Below are 14,520 nucleotides of genomic sequence, written 5' to 3'. Positions count from 1 at the left end.
GTTCGGGTGCACTTCTTAAGACCCAGACTGTGTTAGAAACCTTTGTTGGTGTAGCAATAGAAATGCATGTTTCATTATTTGTGTGTCATTTGCAACTCAAACACAGATGAGGAACCTATTTAAGTGTTTCTTATGGTATATTTTTCTTCACTTGAGCAACTAGTATAAACTGTTGATGCGGCATGTGATTTTTGTGTTTGTTTAATATTCCGCATCATTTTTTCCTCCCAATTCTGTCTTTTGCCATGTCCCTATGAAGCACTTCATGCATTAAAGGGATTTGCAAGAATAACCACGTTAACTGCAGTCCTGTGACCTACAGGTGACTCTCATTACAGAACGAGACAGGCTGCGATTAGTAAGATCTCATCTTCCTTTGCTAAGTTGTCATGTGTTTAATAGCTAATTACCAGGGCTTCTGAGGGTCAAGATTTTTTTCTGCAAATTGAAGGAGGGGAACTGTTCTTAGCAAGAGATAGAAGAATTATGGAAATAAGAAAAATTTCTTTCTGGGATATCATTTGTGAGAGGGGCTTTAAAAATGTTGCACTTGGCTAATTAAAGTCTTTAAAGAGGTTTTTGACTGAGCTGGACCACCAGTTTCTAGAGCTGGTATATTGGCTACAAAAGGAGAAGACCTGGCCTCTTCTTGAAACCAGGAAGAGAGACTCACCTGAAAAGTCCTGGGAGGTGGAGAGCAGGTGTGTGAGGAAGATCTGGCAAAGCAAGGGGCAGTGGTGGAAGGAGAAGGAGGATGTGTGCAGAAGCTCTGATGAGAGCTGCAGCTTGCAGTTGTGTGCACTAACCCTCCTGTAACATTTGGCAGGGATGAGCTGTTCTGCCTCTGCAGGTGCATTCTTCATTTTTGTGGTAGTTGACATTTTGTGATACGAAATCTGAGCCGTATTTTAAGTTATGCCTCCACTCTTCGTACTTAAGAAAACATGCCGAAAATGTGAACGACTATTTGTAATACTAAGCTTAAAAGTATGAACTTCATTTCTTCTTTAGACTGTGAATTTATAAAAAATAGCAAGAGTTTAAAATTTCACATAGATGTTTGTATACTTTAAAAGGAAGCAACAGCTGGTTTTCTTTCTTTTTTTCTCCCGTCCAGGTAAATTTCACAGTGGACCAGATCCGAGCAATCATGGACAAGAAGTCCAATATTAGGAATATGTCTGTGATTGCTCATGTTGATCATGGCAAACCAACCTTGACAGACTCCTTGGTGTGTAAAGTGGGCATCATCGCTTCAGCCAGAGCAGGAGAAACGTGATTCACAGACACACGGAAAGGTGAGCAGAAAGATGTATCACAATCAAGTTTACGTAAGAATTTGTTTGCATCTTTCCTTTTCCTTTTTTTTTGTTTCTTTTTAGTCTGAAGACAGAAAAATGGTCTGCTCAAAGCCTTGCATCTTGTCAGATCTTTTTTAAGTTGACGTGTGAATCAAGCTGTGCATTACAGAACAGAAGTTCACAGTCTGCAGAGTGCAATCTGGGCAATATTGGAGTAGAGCTTTTAAGTGATAGCTAGCGACCATTCTTACCTGCTTCTCACTATGGAGAAAGATGCTTTCAGAAAGATTCGTAGCAGTAACCTTCATTTTTGTTGGATTGCTTACAGACTAATACCTTGTTCCTCCAAGCCACTGTGGTGGGCTGTGTCTTGTTATTTTTACCTCTGTCTTTGATGTCTGCAACTGCAATGTTAACAAGTTGTAAAGTGATTTGGAGCATGATTCTAGAGTGTCTGACAGTGATATTATGCTGTGACTACTATCTTGAGGTGTTGATTTTGAATAAGAATAAAAATTAATTACACCCAAAGCAGAATTATAGATCCTAAGAACTTTAGAAATTGAAATATTGAAGTCTTCTTGTGGTTTTTCCTTTAAGTACATCAAGAAATATTGGCACTGTAATATAGCAGGTGTAGTTGCCTGACCAATGCAAATTTTAAAATCTGCAAATTATGAAACATTATTGAAGTGAATTGTCTTCTCTTACAGGGCAATTTCTATGTATTATGAACTCTCAGACAACGACTTAGCCTTCATCAAACAGTGTAGGGATGGTTCAGGTTTTCTTATTAACTTAATTGACTCCCCTGGACATGTTGATTTCTCCTCTGAAGTTACAGCAGCTCTCCGTGTCACTGATGGTGCCCTGTTGTGGTTGACTGTGTTTCAGGTAAGCATGCTCTTTTAATTAGAAAGACCTCAGTGTATTTTATTTTCTTCCTCTTAAGAAAAAAAAATCATGGGTGATGGAAGAAGTTTCTTTCTCTGAAAGTTTAACTTCTAATGGTATGAATTCTGATTTGCAGTCTTAGCCCATGGCCTTTCCTGTATCTTAGAGGATTATATCCACTTCATATCCAGCTTGTGGGTTGAATGTAGAGTAACCGAGGAAATAAAGTCAATCCTTCAGTAAAACTCTAGGGAGTGGAGCTGCCTGTCATTCTCCTCCTTCAGTTAAAAAATGGAGCGATACATGCAACTGAGTAATGACCATTTCAGGGAGCACCGAGACTACCACCAAATATCCAGTTTGAATTTCCCAGTCACCACTGTACAAAGTAGATTAGAGATCTTGCCCATATATATAATGCATGTTTTAATTGTGCTTATATTTTTTTTAAGGGGTTTGTGTACAGACAGAGACTGTTCTGTGGCAGGCTATTGCAGAACGTATCAAACCAGTACTGATGATGAACAAAATGGATCATGCTTTGCTGGAATTGCAGCTGGAGCCTGAGGAACTTTACCAGACATTTCAGCATATTGCAGAAAATGTCAGTGTCATCATTTCCACCTATGGAGAAGATGAAACAGGACCAATGGGTAATACTATGGTAAAGAAAACATTAAACCTTTGCTGTGGTTGAAATCCTATTTTGGAGAGTACCAGCCTTGATATGAAACAATTACATACATTTGTGGCGGTTCAGATCTCCGGCCAACCTGAAGGAGCTGTTCTTCAGTCCCCTTCCACTCCCATTGTTTCATACTTTTGGGGATATTATTTCAGACCAACCAACTGAGGAGTGAAAGCAGCTGGGAGAGAGGAGAGAATTCACAAAGTAGATCATCCGCTAGTGATACTTTCTCACTAACAAAATGTGTAACCTCAAGCCAGTTGCTCAGTGTCATTCAAACATCAAATGTCAGACATTTTGTCTGGGGCAAACTGCTGAAGAGAAACTATGGTTTGAAATTTAAGGCAAAGGGCCAGAAGCCAGAAGATTAGCTTTCTGTGCCTGACTTTGCTGCTTATGTCGCTTACATGACAAGAAACGTGGCCTTTCTGCTATTCCTGACTGATAAGACATTTAATTTGCTCTTTTTTGATCTGAGGGTGTTATTCTACCAGTAATTATATCATAATATGCTGGATATCTCTGGAAGGATGGTTTGAAACTAGAAAGACAAATAGTATGTCCTATATTGCAGCTGAGAACTGTAAAATAAAACAACAAAGTCAACTGCAAGTCTTCTCTGGTGGTCCAGCTGTTAGAGTAAGGAATTGTCAGAATCAGGCTGCTTCAGGTATTTTTTCCACCAAATAGCTACAAGACAGACCTTCTCACCAGAGTTTTCAGACCTGGTTCCCTTTGTTTAGATGTGATCATCCTGTATTAGTTGGTTTTATGGCTAAAATTGACTGCAGCTTAATTTAGTTACTGGAACAAAGGACTCTCGGCTAGGATTGTATTCTGATTCTTATATTCCATGAATGTCAGCCATTCGTAAGTCAGAGCAGTTTTATCGGTGTGGCAGGAATGAGCCACCTATCTTTTAATTTCCAGAGAAAGTTCACTAACAATTCAGTTAATATCCTTTACAAAGTCATAATCCTCCAAATCCTACTTAGCACTTTACAAATATATTTCTGAAGTTTTTATTTTAGCCTTTGTTATAAATATTTCCACTGTGTGGGACAAAATAAGGTTCTTGCTTCAAAGTAATATTCAATAGACCCATTTTAGGGGAAATATTTCCTTGTTCTATGTTTCAGAAAATATTTGGCACCTTTACTGATCCTACCTGTTCATTGAAAGCAATTCATACATTTCAAATCAGTGTTTTGTGAAACGCATTCACTTTTTTTTCCTCTTTTAAAGATTGATCCAGTTATCGGTACTGTTGGGTTTGGCTCTAGTCTGCATGGCTGGGCATTTACTCTGAAGCAGTTTGCTGAGATGTACGTAACCAAATTTGCTGCCAAAGGTGAAAAAGCACAACTCCCTCCAGCTGAGCGTTCAAAGAAAGTGGAAAATATGATGAAAAAACTCTGGGGTGATAAGTAAGTAACACAGTATGCACGGAATTAATGTAGATACATGCTTAGATACCACAGTGACACTCTGAGGATATCAGTGATGCATACCAGCGCATGTTGAGTTTGTGCTTCTGTGAAACTAACCTTTCATAGGCAGCTTAGAAAGCTAGTTAGTGGCACAGGTTTGTAACTCTTAGAACAAAAATATTTATGTATCTGAGAAAGACAATTGCTTGTAATGCAGATAAGCTGTATGTGCCTTCTGTGGTGAGTTCTGATAACCTGCTCCATAAGAGCAGAGGGAGAAGATTCACTCTCAGAACTTCAGAACATAAATGCTTTTATTGAACTGTAAAGATAAAATTAATACACAACGCAAGATTATGGACCAAATCCAGTCGTTTGATACCAGTGAGTATTTCTGTGAATTTAATGAACCTTGAACTGTATCTAATAAATGATGGTGTTAATTTCCTATTAGATGTGTACGCAACTTACTGTTAACTGAATGCTTTATACGTGTGTGAAAGCTCAATATATTTGCTTGTCTTCTGATGCCTTATAATAAATTAACCCACCTTGACTCATTTAGCTCACAGTGTACTCCAAGATTTGTCTTGTATGGTATTTAAATGATTTTAACAAGGCTTCAAAAGACAATTATAGATAACAGGGTGGAGTAAAAGAATTGTTGGCAACAGGTTTGCTTACAGTGCGTAGTTCCCTGTAAAAGCCTAAAAATATACGTTGAAGTCAATGTTTTTAAGTGTAATAAAAAAACTCAAAAATCTAAACAAACAAAAAGCCATCCTTTGCCTCTCCAAACATCTAACAGTTATTGCTACATTCAGATAAGGATTAGCCACTCTTCTGCTATTTTAATCTCTGCTTAAATGTTACGAGGTTTTCTTTTAAAAATAACTAAGCAGAAATTTGCAGGAAAAGTGGATGCTCCGCAGGTTCAAACCGGATGAGTAAAAAATAAACATCATCTTTAGATAATTTGACCCAGCACCTGGAAAATTGAGCAAATCAGCCACTAGCCCAGATGGAAAGAAGTTGCCAAGGACATTTTGCCACCTAGTTCTGGATCCTGTCTTTAAGGTAAAGCAGTATTTTGTCTTGATTTGATTGCTAGGGTGTAAGGGGAGACTTTTTTTAGTTTAGCAGATTAGCTCTTAGGAAGGCCATCCCTCTTATAAAGTAGGTCCATACGTTCTGTAGAGACTAGAAAAATTTTGCAGTAAAAGAATGATGTGCAAAAGGTGGGACAGAAGTAGAAGGCAGGAAATCTGAATGGTCTGATCACTGAAATAATATATTTTGCATGTCGTTAGATTAAAGATTTGTGTGTCTTGTGTGTGAACCTCTTCTGATAGGAATTTGGAATTTCCTTTGGAATTAGAAACATTTGGTATCATTTGACCTGTATGATCCTTGCAAATAGTTTCTCAAACAAAAGCCCAGGACAGAGAAACCAGAGGGTTTTCAGATGTACAACATGTTTAAGATAAATGGTAAGCAAAATCTGTCTCTGTTATATTACTTACTCCGGTGGCTATAAACTTGTTTCAGATCTTTGATGCCATTATGAATTTTAAGAAGGAAGAGACAGACAAACTGATAGAGAAACTTGTTATCAAGCTAGACATTGAAGATCGACATAAAGAGGGAGAACCCCTTCTTAAGGTAACTTGGCCTTTCTACTTCATTAGAATTGCCAGTGTGGTAGCATTTCTTACCCTTGAGCTGTATAATGAGAACAGTCTTTTAGGTCTTTCTAAAATCCACAGAAATTGACCTTAATTGTCTTTTTATAATCTGGTCAGTGGTTAATTTGTGCGTCAGGAATGTCATCATTTGAAATAAGGTGCTTGGTAATGTATTGCACTGAGTTTGCTAGAGGCATAACAGGACTTAAGTGTGTTGCAGCACATAAAAGACATACCTGTTTTGATTTAAGAAAAGGGAGAAAATTTGTATTTCATACATGAAAAAACCCACCAATGCTGCCTCCCTCCCTCTTCTCAAGGTGTACGTGCAATGCTAATACGAGGTGTCTGTTGCTGCACATGTATGCTGTGGCTGTGTAATCAGAAACATGGTTTCTGGTTGGCTCTCACAACTTCCAATGTATTCAAGAACGCTGCTGAATTCTGGTCAACATTTTGAAAAGTAATGTCGGAAAGCACGTGATCGCTTTCTATGCAGCATTGAATGTTAAGAGCAGAGACTTTAAGGAACTGTCCTGTTCCTGTGCTAATGTGTGTTCTCCTCAGGTATGTTAAAACCCACATGAAAAGGGGGCCCAGGGGATACATGTGGAAACTTCTTTGGATAATCACTGGAGAAGGGAAATCCAACTACATCACTGTGGCAAATGGCCAGAGATTTAATGAAACGTTTGGTTTTATTTTTATCTTCCATATATGGAAGATACAGCCATAAAATATGACTGTCCATGGACCTTTTTCTTTCTGCTATTGTAATCTGTTGTCAGCAGAGAAGGACATTCATGTTTTATTTCAGGAGCCTAATATAATCCAAGAATCCTAACCTTTCTGTTGAAATGTAAGTCACTAGCCCAAGGAAAAAAAGAAAGCAAGGAGTGCTGGTTTTCAGTAATTCAAACATACAGTTATGTTCAAATTGCTTGTTCTAGATAAGTATTTTACTCACAGCCTTTAACAAGATTTAAGTAGTCATAGGGAAATTTTAAATGGTTGTCATGACTTTTTACATTGCATCCCCAGGTGTAGCTTTCTACATGCTATCCTAAAGGTTTATTTGGGGGCCAGTTATTATGTTTGTTGAAACAAGTTTTAATTACAATGTGAATTTTGGGTCCCTAGGCTGTGATGCGCCGCTGGCTGCCTGCTGGAGATGCTTTTCTTCAGATGATCACCATTCACCTACCTTCCCCTGTAACAGCACAAAAATACCGCTGTGAATTTCTTTGAGGGGCCACCTGATGATGAAGCTTCTATGGGTAAAAAAAAAAATCCCGCTTCATGAGGGGCTATCAAAAATACATCACCCATAGTGCACAAATGAGTAAAACTGCCTAAAATGGATTTGGGTTAAGTTTCTGTGTTATAATGATAATTACTAATTTGGGACTCTGTTGAGCAGGGTATTACAAAAAGTAAGAAAGCAAAGGAAAAGCCTTGGGATGCTACACATAAAACTTGCTTTATGTCCTTATATGCTCGATGCTGATGTGTGTGAAACCTCATTGTGTTTATTTTAGATTCAGAGAATGTGTGGTTGAGATGAGCAGGAATATGGTATGTACCATCCTTTGGATATGCTGTAAGAGATGGATGGAGCAGCGAGTTCATTACCCTCATTCTCTCTGCAGCTTAAGTTATGGTCTCCTAGTGAATCCTGTAATTTCTCCCCAGTCACAGTCAGAATCCTAAGATACTTTACTTTCAAACACTTCTAACATGTCCCCTGGTAGCTGACATGTTGTTACTGTTCTCTGATTCACTCTCAACCTTAAAGGTGGAAGATGAAAATCTGGTAAAAAATGAAACCACCTCCCAGTTGTCTGAAGATCATGACTAAATAAAGAGGAAATAGCTGAATCTGATACAGGGCTGTTGGTCTGACATTGATAGGAAGGAGTTAAGGTTTGAAGAATTCCTCTGTAATATGATCATCTGTATTATGGTCATCAACTTGAGTATTTTCAAGAGGATCTGCATTTTTTGGATTTGTGTAGATTTGTCACTTCCCTCAGAAATCCACAAATGTTGAAATAAATAAATCATGTTTGAAGTAATTTTCAAATCCAGTATTGGCAGAAGAGAAGCTTATCTGTGATGGCATATGTGTTTAATCCTCTAATAAACTGGTAACTCTTTCTCGCAAAACCAGAACAGGACAGATCCTGCTTCTGACCATATCATCCATTTGATCACTGAGAACGCAAACTTCTGGCCCTGTATTTTGTCTTCTGGATTCTAATGGATTATGGGGGATCTTTAAATCCCCCTATTCAAAACTTTTCCTGGGACTAGGTCATATTAGTAGAGACTTAGTGATATCATAGAACCTGCTACCAGAAGAGAGAAGCTTGGTCAAGCAAGGAATAAATACTAGCAGAGGTCTCAGTATTGAAAGAAACAACAGTGGTGATGATTCGTTACCTTAACTAAGAATCTTTGATGGCTACCATAGCTATAATTCGTCTGTCCACAGACATTTGTCCTTTACTAACTAAAAAACAGAGGAGCTGTTGATAAGGTTCACTGAATTTTGGGAATCAGATGTATATAGTTCTAAGTTTTGAAGTCTCACAGAAAATGTGTCTGATGCGGATACGTATTTTATTGCAGGTGTCAAAAACTGTGATCCCAAAGGCCCTCTGATGGTGTATATTTCCAAAATGGTCCCCACATGTGATAAGGGCGTTTCTATGCCTTTGGGTGAGTCTTCTCTGGTATTGTTTCTACTGGACAGAAAGTTTGAATCTTGGGACCAAACTACACACCTGGCAAGAAGGAAGATCTTTACCTAAAACCTGTTCAAAGGTAGACAGAAATAGTATATTTCTTTTGAATAACAATGCATGCAAAAACAAATGCTTGCTTTTAGTTTTTGGAATCCTAATGAAATGAAGACTGTATTTCTTTAGAAGAGTCATCTTTTCCTATTTAATAAAATCAGTAATCCAGGGGATTATAGGCAAATAATAGGCAATTTTCCTTTGTGTGAAAAGGCTGAGCTTTTTGGAAATACTAGGGATAAAACAAGTATTCAAGGATTGTTGCTTATCCTCTGTCTTTGTAGAACCATTTTGATGACGGGTTGTTACGTTGAGCACATTGAGGATGTACCTTGTGGCAACATTGTTGGTCTAGTTTGTGTTGTCCAGTTTTTGGTGAAGACAGGTACCATTACCACCTTTGAACTTGCCCACAACATGAGAGTGATGAAATTTAGTGTTAGTCCAGTTGTACGTGTTGCTGTTGAAGCAGAAACCCCTGCTGATCTACTAAAACTAGTTGAAGGTCTAAAGCATTTGGCCAAGTCTGATCCTATGGTTCAGGTGAGTGTTAGCTGTAAGTTTTAGCTTTACAGCTAAGCTACTGGTTTGCAGTGCAATACCCAAAGCATTCGACTTTATTCACAGAGAGCTCTTTATGTGATCTAATGGCATGGCCGCAGGCTCAAAACGGTTTTCAGTTGTGATTGTATGAGCTAACACAAGATAAATAGGGATAAGTTCAGTCAGCATTTGAATAGGAAGATCCTGAGGAAAAACACAAACTCTGCAGCAATTAGTGTTGGGTTTTTGAGCAGTACTTTTCCTTACACTTTTTTTAATGCTCAAATACCTCAGTAGGACAGGAACTATGTTTCATGTGAGAGTACCCAATTTTGTGGCTGAGGAGATTCATTCTGGAGCACTCCTGGAACCAGCATAGAGATGATAATTTGTTAAATTTTTGACTACTTGGGCTTGAGCAGTTTTGGCATCTGACATTTTTCTAGTTTAGTCTGTGTGTGTTTCTGTTAATACTAATAAATGCTTAAAATGTTTACTCCCTGCTATTTTCTCTTCTAATGTACCATTGAAGAGTCTGGTGAACACATCATTGCTGGAATGATGCATCCAGAAATTCGCCTTAAAGATCTGGAAGAAGATCGTGCTTGTATTCCAGTTAAGGTATTCAAGACTTTTTGTGAACTGCAGTGTATGGAATATGACTAAATATTAACCTTTGAAAATATCATTTTAATCTGCTGTTGTTGTTTTCCTTAGAGCAACTTCCTTAAAGCAATTTGAAACTTTTCAGGAGACCAACCAATTAAGTAATAAAAGGAATTCTTTATTAGTTCATTGAAAGAGCTTAGAATTAAGAGAGAGATGTGAAGAAAATCCAGTGAACAGGAAAACTAACTTGAACAATGATGGTAACCGTAGATGCGCTACTGAAAATGTTGTTGTTTCTCTTGATGAAGCTAGCAGAGCATGCCTGGATGACTGAGTGAACCTGGCATTAACACACTGCCTTAGGAGGAGAAGCCGCAGTTTATTGAATTATCGGTATGGGGAAAGGATCAGCTTTGTACTTGGGAATTTTTTGTCTTTGATCTACTTGACAGAAATCAGACCGAGTTGTATCTTATCGTGAGACAGTTGGTGAAGAGTCAAGCCAGGTGTTCTTATCCAAATCTCCCAACAAACACAACAGGCTGTATATGAAGGTTCAACCCTTTCCTGATGGCCTGGCAGAGGACGTAGACAAAGGGGAAGTCAGGTCAGTTCCCGTCAAGAACTGAAACAGCGTGCACGTTACCGGGCAGAGAAATACGAGCGGGACGTGTCTGAGGCTTGTAAGATTTGGTGCTTTGGACCTGATGGTACCTGTCCAAACATCTTAGTTGACATCACGAAAGGTGTGCAGTATCTAAATGAACTCAAAGACAGTGTTGTTGCTGGTTTCCAGTGGGCTATGAAAGAGTAAGTGTAGTTCTGTATGTTGCACTTGTATCTTGCGTTACTGAAATGTATCTGAGCTCTATTCATGTGAAATCTTTAGAAACTGTCGATAACTGATAAGAACAGGGTAGTGGGCTAGTTGGAATTTGTCTCCACTGAAGAACGTATGTCACTCAACCTATGTAATGAACACATTGTTGTCTGTGGGTATTTTAATGTTTGTTCCAGATGTGAGTTCTCAAATGCTAGAGGAGCATTTGAGTCCTTCCTAGAAGGACTTTGCTGTGTGTATAGTGTACACTGCCTTGGTCCGAATATAACTGTTCAGCATCAGCATGAGTGACTTAAATCAGGCCAGAATCCTGCTAAGCGAAGGTTCGTATCTTAGAAACTCCTGAGTGGTATCACACCTTTGTTTTTCCCCTTTTAATACTGCAGGGTGTCTTGTGTGAGGAGGACATGAGAGGTGTTCGTTTTGATATCCATGACGTCACTCTGCACGCTGATGCTATTCACCATGGCGGTGGGCAAATCATTCTCACTGCGAGGAGGGTTCTGTATGCCTCTACTCTGACAGCACAACGCAGGCTTATGGAGCCCATCTATCTGGTAGAAATACAGGTATGCAACAGGGTATTGTATTTGAGATCATAGAATCATTTAGGTTGGAAAAAACCCTTAAGATCATCGAGTCCAACCATTAACCTAACACCATCAACAACAGAGATGCAACAGATCTATAATCGTGTTTCCACATTCTCTTCCAAGAAACCATGATAGCGCTGTTCTATGTCCTTTAGATCAATGATGCAAAGACTTTGAGGACAGGTTTTTCATTCCAAAGTTACAAAAAGGTTAAATGGAAACAGCAAAATATAGGTGGGGCAGTGAATTGTGCTGTTCTTTATGAATTGCCAGTACTCAGTTATGATTTGGGTTTTTTCTTTTTCCCTTCCTTTCTTTCTGTGACTGTAAACATTCAGGAGAACAAACAATGGGTATGCTAAATAACCAGAAAGAGCAGCAAGGATTTTTTATTTTTTTTATAAGCTTTTTTTGATCTGTTTAAACATTAACTTCTGCCCTTTGAATAACCGGATTTCCTTGGTAAATTAAATTCTTCCATGAAACAGCCTGGAAAATATATTCTGTACTAAAAGTATTTACTTATCACCAAGTACAGCTATTCATGTACCAGTTTGTCTTTACTGTCTTAAAATCAGTTGGAAGATTTAAAACCTGCTTTAAAAATTAATTCCAGACTATGGTGCTGGGTGGTGGGCAGGAAATCTACCAGCTCAGTTGCTTAAAAAATGTTTTAGCTATGAGGGCTAAAGAAGATGAGTGCAAGTAAGGACAAAATAGCAAAATGGAGAATTTTTTCACCTCGATGACTTGTGAGACCTATCATGACAAAGCAGGGGAGTTTTGCAGCCTTAGTGGTATGTTTCTAAGAAAATGTGGGGTTTTTTAAGTACATTTTTTTATCAGCTTGTCAGCCATGTTGTAAAATAAGATAAGGTACGGTGAGATCCTGTTTGTATAAAATTTGCATCCTGTAGTAAATGCATTTATTACAAAGCACTAGAGGACTCTGCTTTCTTGTGCCCAAAGATTGCTGAAGGTAATTCACTGAGCATATGCACTTTTGCCTCACTTTGTGTATGTAAACTACAATCCAGTACAGTCAGCATATACAGTAATTGGAAACTTCACAGTCCTGTGAGGCAGAGAAGGCAGGCAGAGCTTCTGAAAGATGTCTTGGAAGTGAGAATGAAGCCACTTGTTACACATGAGAGAAATTTCTCTGACGAGCCGTCATGAGAAAAACATCGAGAGCTATCTAGAGGGATTGTCTAATGCTGCCTGGCTGTGTTTTTAAGACTGATCTCCTCCTTTTACATAACTTAGAATCATAGAATCATTAAGGTTGGAAAAGACCTCAAAGATCATCAAGTCCAACCGTCAACCCAACACCACCATGCCCACTAAACCATGTCCCTAAGCGCCTCATCTACACGTCTTTTAAATACTTCCAGGGACGGTGACTCCCCCACTTCCCTGGGCAGCCTGTTCCAAGGCCTGACCACTCTTTCAGTAAAGACGTTTTTCCTGATGTCCAGTCTAAACCTCCCCTGGCGCAACTTGAGGCCATTTCCTCTCGTCCTATCGCTGGTTACTTGGGAGAAGGGACCGACCCCCACCTCGCTACAACCTCCTTTCAGGTAGCTGTAGAGCGCGATGAGGTCTCCCCTCAGCCTCCTCTTCTCCAGGCTAAACAGCCCCAGTTCCCTCAGCCGCTCCTCATCAGACTTGTTCTCTAGACCCTTCACCAGCTTCTACTACTCCTTGGGCTTTTGTGCCAGCAGAGGGTGCCAAAAAGATGTGGCAGCTTCTGCCCATTAAGACTTTTCAGTGTACACCTGATTCTGTCTCCATCATTTGAAATCAAGGTCTTCCTTTGAAGCAAGCCTGGAAGAAAGAACTGGTCTTCAGCAGCAGCAGGCTAGAAAATCTGAATCTTTAAAGGAAGGACAGAGTGCCAGCCTGAGTAGCTTAAATGGCATTACACCCTCTTGCCAATTTTAAGACTACCTTTAAAATAATAACCTAATCCTTCTTATGCTGCCCCTGAAACTTCAACTTTTCAGTGTGGTACAGACTCCTTCCTCTGGTATTGTGGTTTGTTTGTGCGTCCCATTTCCCTCCCCCCCATTTAAAAATGCACTTCAGGAGTATCCTGTGACATCGTGACAGAAAGTTTACCAGTTTCATAGGGTGTGTTTAGAACTCCTCACATGGTAAAACTTTAAGAAACATCATGTGTTATTTTGGAGGGCTTCTTTGCCAAAGTACGTTAGTGTGCTAAAATAATCAGTGATGAAATAAGAGATGCTTAACTTTTAAAGTCTAAACTGGCAATTTAACTTCTTAAAAGAACAATTTACGTGTGTTTGTGTGGCTGGGTTTTGAGTATTTTGGGCTTTTTTCCCTTCTCCAAGTTTCCATAGAACTTAAAACAGTTTCATAAAGAGACCCATTTTCCAAACATGGGAAAACAAAAAGAAGCGTAAGCTTAGACTCGGTAGGACGTGTATTACACCGGGCTCTCAGTCTCAACTTACATAGCACATTAACATCCATACTCTGCAAAACTGCCTCTCTGGTTCCTTGCCAAAGCTGCTGTTGAATCTTGCTAAAACAGCGCTCTAAAGATGTGGGGCAGTATCAATATTCCTATAAACTAGTGGTTAACAGCGGTTCTAGAGTAGCTCTTCACGGGATTGAATACTTGGGAGAAGGGGATGACACTGCTATGAAGATGAGGAAATGGCAAAGGAAACACCTATATATCTTCAGTTAAATGTGAAGTTCCTGTACTGTCAGACTAAATGTCGAGTTAGCCCAGCATCTTTTTCATGACAGTGACTGAAAGTGAGCAGCACTTAAGGAAGAGAAAGAACAAGGTAACCTAGTGTAGAACTTCCCCACTTGCTTTTTTATAACCACTTTCAGAGGCTTTCTGGGGTAGAAGTGTTTCTAGATGAATTTAGTAGCCCTCAATGGATTTCTTTATGAAGTTACTCAGTGTAAAACGTCAGCATCCACAGCACTGGCAAGGACTTCCACCCATCTAGACCTGTGAAGAACTGCCTCCTTTTGTGTCTCTTGAACCTGGCTCCTGCTAGTTTCAGGGGATGCTTCCTTTGTATCAAAATGAGCTCAAGCTCATTGTCATCTTCATCCACTGTGTCCGTGTTGCTTAATTTTTAGCCCTCT

At 39.2% G+C, this 14,520-nt stretch overlaps 1 pseudogene; it reads left to right on the top strand.

Moving 5' to 3' along the window:
• Positions 1-1,117: 1,117 nt before the first annotated feature.
• The window catches only part of LOC104080308, a 14,238-nt pseudogene continuing 835 nt past the window's right edge, over positions 1,118-14,520 (top strand).

The sequence above is a fragment of the Fulmarus glacialis genome, unplaced genomic scaffold, assembly GCF_000690835.1.
Source record: "Fulmarus glacialis isolate BGI_N327 unplaced genomic scaffold, ASM69083v1 scaffold47807, whole genome shotgun sequence".
Taxonomy (NCBI): Eukaryota; Metazoa; Chordata; class Aves; order Procellariiformes; family Procellariidae; genus Fulmarus; species Fulmarus glacialis.
The sequence above is the reverse complement of the archived record's forward strand: the minus strand, read 5'-3'. Positions and strand labels throughout refer to the sequence as shown.